The sequence below is a fragment of the Nuphar pumila genome, chromosome 11, assembly GCF_984573655.1.
Source record: "Nuphar pumila chromosome 11, dmNupPumi1.hap1.1, whole genome shotgun sequence".
In the NCBI taxonomy this organism is placed as follows: Eukaryota; Viridiplantae; Streptophyta; class Magnoliopsida; order Nymphaeales; family Nymphaeaceae; genus Nuphar; species Nuphar pumila.
Genome location: NC_143259.1, coordinates 114831425 through 114841526, shown reverse-complemented (window position 1 = coordinate 114841526; position 10102 = coordinate 114831425).

Genomic DNA, 10102 nt, shown 5'->3' with positions numbered 1-10102 from the left:
TCCTTCAGCAAGGTTACTGCGTCTACGAAATCTCTGAGCACCAATATGCAATGCACGTTACAAACTCAGGACAACGATGACATAATATACAAGCTTGAAACTTTTGCATAATGCCAACATGATTAATGTGAATGTAACCAGATATCACTATCCAGTGAAATATTTTTGCAGTTCAACATTGAGAGGTCGGATATCCAACCCAACTTGTATGTAGTGTACGAGTCCTTCAAGTATTATAACCCTGCAGTTTTTTTTTTTTTTGATGATCAAGCTGGGGAATTAAGGACCCCCTCCTTTCCAATAGACAACCCCCATTGGTGGCTATACAACAAGGCAGTTATTCAACCACCCATACCAGTGGGTTTGAACCGGCAAAGTCCCATATCACATGGTGACTTGCACAAACTGCTCCTACCAAGCAAACGGAGACCCGTTCGTTCAAACCTTTTTGTTCCTTTCAAGTTTTGACACTCCCCATGATTAACTCAGCCAAATAAGTACACAAGATATTATCCATCAGCCAGTTAAAGCATCCAATGTAGTTGGAAATAATTATGGTATGATTGTTATGGAGATCCACATGCGGACCTAAAAATGAAGTGGAAAAACCATACGATACATATTATTACTTTTCCAGTCTCGAGTGTATTGTATGATACACCCCATGTATTATACTGTATCGTATGATACAATATGGTACAATACATATGCTTTTTATTAATCTTATTTCATAAACTTGGTTATTTTATTTTTGTTTATATAATATGAAAGTATGAGTCTTGTGACATTGTTCTTGTGAGATATGCATGCAATATTATCTATGATTCAATATTAGTTGATGTTTGATTATGTCTTATCCAACTCGTAGAGATATAAATATAATTTTATAGTTGTATTTTGTGCAATTAATCATTTTTTCATGTGTCATGATTTTTTTTAGAATTTTTGTTAATTTTTTCTTATTTTCTTGATTTTTTAAGATTTTTTTTATTAAAATTATGATACATTTACGATACAATACGATACTGTGTTCCTTTGAGCCCGACCGATACAGGTAATGATACGACACTTACAACCTTGGAAAAAATAGGGATACACAATTAGCAGCAGGTTTCTACCGTTCCCAGTTTGGAAATTATGAAACATATGTTTCTCTTCTCCTTTCCCTTATGTCAAAATGTACCATCGGTTTTGTGTCATATGGTGTTCATGATCCCTACCCGTATGTTTCTATATAATATGACTCTAAGATGTCAAGAAGCAAATAAAATGTGTTTTTCCTTTCTTTTCTCTTATAAAATTTCCTGGGAAGATGTTCCTTCAAATGTTAGGAGTGGATCTTTTCTGAAAAGTCTGGTCAAGTCCCTGACCAACTGAATTACTTGTTTGACTCTGCATATTTACTTTAAAGTCAGTTCTATCCTATTACAGTTGATTTGCCTTGTTGCCCCTACTTTTAGTTTAATTACCGATTATATCCTTCTGCTATAAAATTACAGCAGTATCATAGTCTTTGTTGTTTATTATATCTATATCCCTTAATTATAACAGAAGTCTTAGTTTTTTTTGGTAATTTTAGAAAAAAAAACAATCTAAAAAAAAAATCGAAACAGGGTCAGTTTTCTGATTTTTTTTATAGAAAACCTCATGTTTCCTTTTAAGTCCTACTTTTGGGGATTATTCTTGCAGAACTACCATTTGACTTTTCTAAAATTACAGAAAAGTGGTTAGAGTATGCAAATTAGCTCAATTTTAGTTAAAATCAAAAGATCTTGATTGCCATACATTTTTTTTGTTGCATAAAATAGTGAAACTGATCATGAATTTTCTTTTAATTATGAACATGTTCTTTTATACATTCATGAGTGATATTCTCCTATCGTTCTACTTGTTGATTGTTGGACTTAAACTTATCATGTTATGCTTTATTCAAATAACCGACAACAGAAAAATGACAAGTAGAGTTTGTGTTACTAAATTAGCTAAAACTAATAAACTCAATGGCACAAATTTTCACATTTAGAAGAGAAGGATTCATCTTGTACTGACTCTAGAGGGAATCGAGAATGCCCATACTACTGAGATGAGTGACCTTGGTCTTATTGCTTCTCACGAGGTTAAAACCTCATATACTAAATACAAAAGGGACAATATGTTCGCTAGAACCATTATGTTAACATATATGAATGATGATGTCATTAAGGTTTTTGAAGATTACCCTACAACAAAGTCAATGTTTGAAGCTATATACAAGAAATATGACACAACCTCAGAAAGTCGCATTCAACTTCTCTTGGAACAATACAATTCATGCTGTATGCAAGAAAATGATAATGTTGCTGATCATGTCAACAAAATGTTGGTTATGGCTAAGGACCTGGTAATTGTTGCTAATGTAATTCTTGATCGAATGCAGATATCCACCATTCTGCATAATTTACCATCCTCTTGAAAGATGGTATAAATTGCTCTTAGGTTGAATTGAAAAAACATAACCTTGTAAGAACTTTCTACTCAACTGAAAATTAAGCAACAACACATGAAACGAGAATGAAAGAGAGAATTACACTTCACTAAAGATGGACCTTCTCGAAGCTATAACCCTTCTAGATGACCATAATTCAAGAACAAATACTTTAAAGAAAATGACAAATCTGATAAGAAAAATGTTCAACATTCTGCAAGCCGCAGGCAACCATCTCACAATTAAAGTGTTTCAAATGTGGAAAACCTAGGCACTTCAATTGAGATTGCAAGAGCCGAACAAATAATAACATTGGCAGAAGCAGTGAAAGCAATCTGCAAAAGGAGAGGCGAGATATTATATGTGTGATATCAGAATACTCTTATACAAACCAAGCTCTTTTCTGTTGGTGGGTGGACTCAGAGGCAATGCGACATATTGCTATGACAAAGTTGGAGATGGTGGACATGATCGACTATAAACCTGTAAAACATCGAGTGTACATGGGCAACAACACCTACTCTAATATTATGGGTGTTGAGACTTATCGGATTGAAACCTCTAAAAATAATGTTTTGTTATCCAATGTCATGTTTGTACCTTTCATGAGACGTAATCTAGTGTATGTCTCGACCTTGGTTGCCAAGGGTTATAAAGTTCATTTTTTACCAAGGAAGGTCACTATATGAAAACATGGTCGAGTCTTGTTTGATGACGTCTTTGATCAAAACCAGAGATTGTTCAAAATTTGTGACTCATACATGAATAAAATTACTTTGACTTCTGCTTATGTTGATATTGTCTTTAATGTGGGTGAAAAAGTTTGGCATCAAAGACTTGGCCACATTAACTTAAAAAATATGAAAAAACTTGCTAAATTATAATTAATACCTAACTTTGATGGATCACCATTTCACAATTGTGAACCTTGTATTTATGAAAAAATTATAAGAAAACCATTCCCACAAAATGTCACTAGAGCATCCGAATTATTAGAAATCATACACACAGACATATATGATCCCCTCAAGACTCCAACTCATAAAGAAATGCAGTATTTTATATCCTTTATTTACGATTTTTCTAGATACAATTATGTTTATCTTATAACTTATAAATCTGAAGCATTAGATAAATTTAAAGAATATTGTCAAGAAGTCAAAAATCAACTTGGCAGAAAGATTAGAGTTTTACGAGCTAATCGAGGGGGAGAATATACCTCAAATGAATTTGTTGAATATTGCAAAGTCAATGGGATTAGACCGCAAACTACTACTCCAGGCATACCTCAACAAAACAGTGTAGCTGGAAGATTTAATAGAACTCTTCTTGATATGGTTAGATGTATGTTATCTAACACTTCATTACCCAAAGTATTTTGAGGAGAAGCTTTACATACAATAACATATGTTCTAAATAGAGTTCCATGTAAAGCTATTGTCACAACGCCTTATGAGTCATGGATAGGAAGAAAACCTAGTCTAAGTCACATGCGTAGATGAGATTTTGTAGCTCATATAAAAGTTATAGAGCGATCAAGGGATAAACTAGATATCAGATCTATAAGGTGTATTTTTATCAGATATCCGAAAGGATCTAAAGGCTATAGATTCTATCACCCATATAAGGGTTTAATCGAAAGCAGAGATGTTATCTTCTTGAAAGATCAAAATATAGAAGAAGTTTTTTCAGAAATAAATGAAGACGATCATCTTGATCTACAATATGATTATGATAACATACATGAATCTATAAGTATCGGCGGACCTTCTGAAATCACTCATTTTTCTTCTTCTTCTTCTTCTCAACAGTCTCAGGTTGGACACAAAAGGTCTAGAGCTCCTCTGTCTTACTTAGATGACTATTATGTCTATCTATCGGAGGAACTGTGTTATACTTTACACATGGATGACATGAAAGATAACCTGTCATATGGTGAGACAATAAACTCATGTGAGTCAACAGACTGGGTAAACGCTATGGATACGGAAATTGAGTCCATTGAGAAAAACCAAGTATGAAAATTAGTTGATTTACTTAAGGAAAGAAAAGTCATTGGTTGTAAATGGATATTAAAAAAAAAATTCAATCTGATGGTAGCATTGACAAATTTAAAGCAAGATTAGTTGCTAAGGGTTTTTCTCAGAAAAATGATTAGATTATATTGACACATATTCATCGGTTGTAAAATTTGCCTCGATAAGGATAATTCTTGCGATAGTAGCTCACTATGACCTAGATCTATATCAAATGGATGTTCAAATCATTTTTCTTAATGGTGAGCTTAAGGAAACCATTTTTATGGAACAACATGAAGGTTATATAATAAAAGGCAAAGAAGGTAAAGTACATATGTTGAAAAAATTTCTATACGGACTCAAGCAATCACCATGTTAGTGGTACTTAAAGTTTCATAAGGCTATTACGTTATTAGGGTTTGTGGCAAATAAGTTTGACCATTGTGTTTATGTCTGAAAAAGTGAGAGTAAAATTGTTATTCAATTACTATATGTGGATGATATTTTTCTGATTGGAAATGACAATGATATGATTATCAAAACCAAGTCATGGTTAAATTCATAATTCAAAATGAAAGACATGAGACAAGCATCTTATATTTTTTAAATTAAAATCACTCGAGATAGAAGCTCTAAACTGTTAAACTTGAGTTAAGAAAGATATTTAAGTCATATACTCAAGAAATTTAAAATGAGTGATTGTAAGCCAGTTAGAACACCTATAGTAAAAGGTGTCAAGTTGAGTAAAAATGATAGTCTAGGTGATTGATAGGAAAGATTAAATATCCCTTATGCTCAAGCTGTCGAAAGCTTGATATATGTTATGCTTTGCACCAGGCCGGATATCAGCTTTGTTGTTGGCCTTGTTAGTCGCTACCAGAGCAATCCTGGTTGGCCATACTAGCATGCAATAAAAAAATTATTTGATATTTAAAAAGAACTATAAACTTGAAATTATGTTTTCAAGGTAATTCTTTAGAATTAACTGGATATTCTGATGTTGACTTTGCAGGCAACAAAGATAATAGTTATAAATCTACATATGGATATGTTTTCCTCTTGGGAGGAGCAATTTCCTGGTCTTGTAAAAAATAGGGTTGCGTAGCTCAGCATACTATGGAAGTTGAATATATTGCATGCAATGCAGCTACCATATTTGTCATTTGTATAAACCACTTCATTAATAATTTGAAGCAGGAAATAACGAACGAGCCAGTCTTGATTTATTGTGATAATCAAGCTGTCATCTCTCTTATAAAGAGTAGAGTTGATAATTCAAAAAAGTAAACATATAATGATAAAATACCATTGCATTCATGATATGATTGAAAGAAATGAAATCAAAGTCAGCTACTTACGTACATCTGATATGATTGTTGATCCTTTAACAACGGATATATCAAAGAAAATATTTTCAAAACATGTATCTTGTATAAGATTAAGATATGTCTAATATAGACATATGTCTGAATGAGAAACTCAAATATATAACTCATTACAGGATATTGATGCAAGGAAAATACTTCAATAGTGGGAGGCCAGATCCTGCATCTAGTTTTTGTTTCACATGGCCAAGTGGGAGATGTTGATAACTGTGGCCATGTTTCACGAAAAACATTCAGTCGTTAAAGAGCGAGGAAGGCCCATTCTTTCTTTAATGGATGAAACTGCCCTGGATCAGGGACTTATCTAGAATTATCTCCTCATTCTGGATAAGCTCCAGGTGAAACAATGTATTAGCAGTTGCTGGGATAAACGACTACCCAGAGAAATAAACTCCCAACAACCCTCTTTTATAAATTGGAAGAGGAATTACTCACCAAAACACAAGCATGAGTTAAAAAAACCTTTGAAGCAGGCCGTTTACAAACTAATCTCAATCCTCCTGTTGACTCGGTAATCACGATCCTTCAGAAATAATCGAACAACTTCTGGCGTGCCGGCTGGTTTAGCCGCTGCCTCATTTTCTCGACAATCCCTAAAAAACCACACCGATCAGCAAACAATCCCGCTTCGAATGCATCCTGAAGCTCCGCCAAAACCCTAATCCACTAAAATTTTGCAACCCCTCATTCTTCTCCACAATCACCAAGAACCACTTTCATCTACAAGAAACCCTTGCGAAAACCGTAATTTCACAGTAATTAGGGCAAAAAAGAGCTTGAGGCAGGCCGAAACCACAGAAAAACCCCTAGAAAACTATAGAAATTCGATTGGAATCCCAGTGCCCGCCATTAACATATCGGAAGGAGGGAGCTATTGAAGAACATTTTGAGGATCCAATCGGACGATGTGATCTGATCCAACAATGCAGATCATTCTATCCCTGATATCTATCAGGAAATTCACAGTCCACTTGCTAATCTGTGAAGCGCAGTGCCAGAGTGATCACTTCTCTTTATTTATCCCTTCATATTTATTTATTTAGTTTGTTTTTTTATTCATCCATATATACCTTACAAACATATATATTAGTCAACGAGTCGGGTAAATGTAGAAGGAAACTGACCGGATGCGCGAGAACAGAACTGATGGGTTAATCAGTTTGGGTCTATAGGATTCAAATACTAAGTGGACCCGACCTGTTTGGTGTTGTTTTGTTAATTTTTAACCTGAATAAACTACTCTCGACACGAAGACCTGGTCGCACTGGCTCAACCTGCCATACCTACGTCGTCATGCCGATAGCGTAATCCAATTAATACCTTATTTTTTTATAATCCAAAAAAACCCTATCCAATTAATGCCCTATTTTTTTATGTAATCCAAAAGAACCCCATCACCAATCACGCATTGACTGACCTTCCATTGGTCCCCAACTTACTAAGGAATACACTCAGCTTAAACCTTGTGGCAGGGGACATTACCCCTGAGTTTCGAACTTGTGATGTCCCGCAACTTGGTGACATTTTCAAGTCATTAATTAATGCTTTATTTGTTATGCGCAAAAAAAATATTAAAATTTTCTGACACAAGACGCTAATAAAACCGGTTATAGTTCTTACCCAAACGGATGTGAACCTTGTCTTGCCTAAGCTAGCACGGATCTGAATCTAGACCCGGTGTAGTTTACAGTCACACCAGTGTCCGGACCATACTGTGTATGGCACCGATGTCACAAATCTAGCTATCAAGAAAATCTTGCAAGGGAAAATTTTGTGATAAATTATTTTTTTTTGTTTTTTAAGAAAATTTAGGTAAAATATCATTATATATTTATATATAACTTTTAAATATAAAAAATGTAAAAACTTTGAAGAAAACGTATGAAATATTGAACAAATATAAAAATTTATTTTGATCGAGTTGAAAGATTGGACTAGTTTTATTAAGAGTGAAATAGACAAAAATAGTCTAACTCTTTCCTTCTTTGAGATAGATCTGTCAACATTTGTCCATCTAAAAAGATAGGTCAATTGAGATGATGATTTGAAAGTATACTTTGAAAATATCATTTTTAAGGAAAATATCAGCTTGTGAAATCACTTCTTTCCAAAATATCGCCTATAATATACTTTACATAATATAGCATCAGTTACATGCATAGAATTTCCATAATTAACAAAGGAAATCATAATAATTGACTAATTAAGAGATTGATAAGGAAATTAACTAATAATTGGGTAGTCCTTGTAACCAGGGATGGCAGTGGACCGGGGGAAAAGAGGCCCCCGCGTTGCCCCGTTTGAACCAGGGATGGAGGACATGAAACAGGGATGAAGGTTAAAATCAAAACCCATGTAGGAATGAAGGAGGGATGGACTTACTTTTTTTCCTGCCCCGTCCTGTCCCCGTCTCCAATCCCTACCATCACTGGTCCTTCTTTAAGGATGGCAGTGGACCAAGGAGAAACATGGCCCTACTCTGCCTTTCCCCGTTTGAACTGGGGATGGAGAACATGAAACGGGGATGAAGGTTAAAATCAAAACCCCTGCGGGGATGGAGGGCAGGATTTTGAGATGGGGCGGGGTAGAGGCCTTGTCCCCTGCCCCTTCCCCGATCCACTGCCATCCCTAGTTGTAACTTGTAATGTTGTCTAAAAGACCTATCGGGTCAGAGGAGGATGCCATGGAGGAACGGCAACCCAAACACCACCATGTTCCTTATTTTTGAGTCCTTCAATTTTTTGTGCTTTAGATGCCATTCATCTAGAATATGAATGGCTCTGAAAATTTGTGTGAGATCCATACGAGAAGTAAACTATCTTAATCCTGTTGTTTGGCTTGCCGTTTATCACATGGATGAATGGCATCCAAGGCACCTCTGACAGTGACTCTGACCTGATTCGAGCACAAATTTGAATTCAATAACGAGAGAGGATCCAGGGTGGTTGTGGGGCCTTACCCATGGTTTTCTGCTCTTCGGAACGAGAGAGGATCAGGTCAAAGGAGGTGCCTTGGATGCTGTTCATCTTACAAATGAATGACACCTATCAAACAATGAATAAGGCTTATTGTGAGCCGTTCATTTTAAACTATGATGATGCCAAAACACAAAGGTTAGTGACTAGAAATATTGCCTGATCCATTCTAGTATTGGGATGCAGGCACTTGTCTGGTTAAAGAGGAATGGTAAGATATCTTCACAAAAGATTAGATCCATTTCAGCTGCCCTACAAAGGACAATTATTTGACGTAAGAATTGGTTCCTTCATTTTTTTATGTGTCAAAGCTAAAGGTGGTTAAACCCAAGTGGTTAACCTAGTTGGAGCATGGTTAGCCTAGTCAGAGCGGGTCTTGACTGACACCGCCAGTCGGGGTTTGAATCCTGCATACGCTGCCCTTGCATAAGCCGAAGCCCAGCATAAGCCCTGGGGGGTGAGGGTCCTAGCCATGGCATTTACGCCCCCAAGGACGGCGACTAAGTCGCCGTACCCCAAGCTGCGATTTCCCTGTGTAAAGCATGAAAAGAAAAGCTAAAAGTGGTCCTTCCAAGTCACTTGTTCAAGTGACTCTCACTGTGTGTGTACCTGCCTTTAACTGGTGGGTTTCTTAAGGGCTACTGTGTCGGTGATCTCGCCGGGGTTCTCCAGGTAAGAGGTGGGCCCATTAAGTCTCAATTCTAACTAAGATTCCTTATCATAACAACAACAACAACAACAACAATAATAATAATAATATAGAGGTACAGTAATATTGTACAATTTGCCATTTCATAGCATGGACTGCCCAACCTATCAAATAGAAAGGCAAACTGGGTTAGGCAGAACCTACCAGGTAACTCTTAAGCCCAATGTGGCAGAGGGATTGGAACCTGAGCCATCAGCTTGGTAGAGGACCCAGCTTACCAAATGGGATACTACTACCTCATGGTAAATGGTATTTGTATTTTGTGCGCTTTAGTATATTGGTATATTGTTGGGGCAGAACAGAATTGGGATTCATCTAGAAAGAAGAAAGGCAAGAAAAAGCTGGAGGACTATTAGTCTCAGGATTGGATTTGGATCTAGATAAGTCAATTTAGTCTTCCATTTTGTTTGAGTTTGTCTGGATTTTTAATTTACCCAGAATCCATCATACGGTTAGGATTTTATCTTTCGAGTATAAATACATTGTAATGCAATTTATAATTAACTTGGTTGATTAATTACTTTAAATTTGTTTTTTTTTTCTTCCCACTT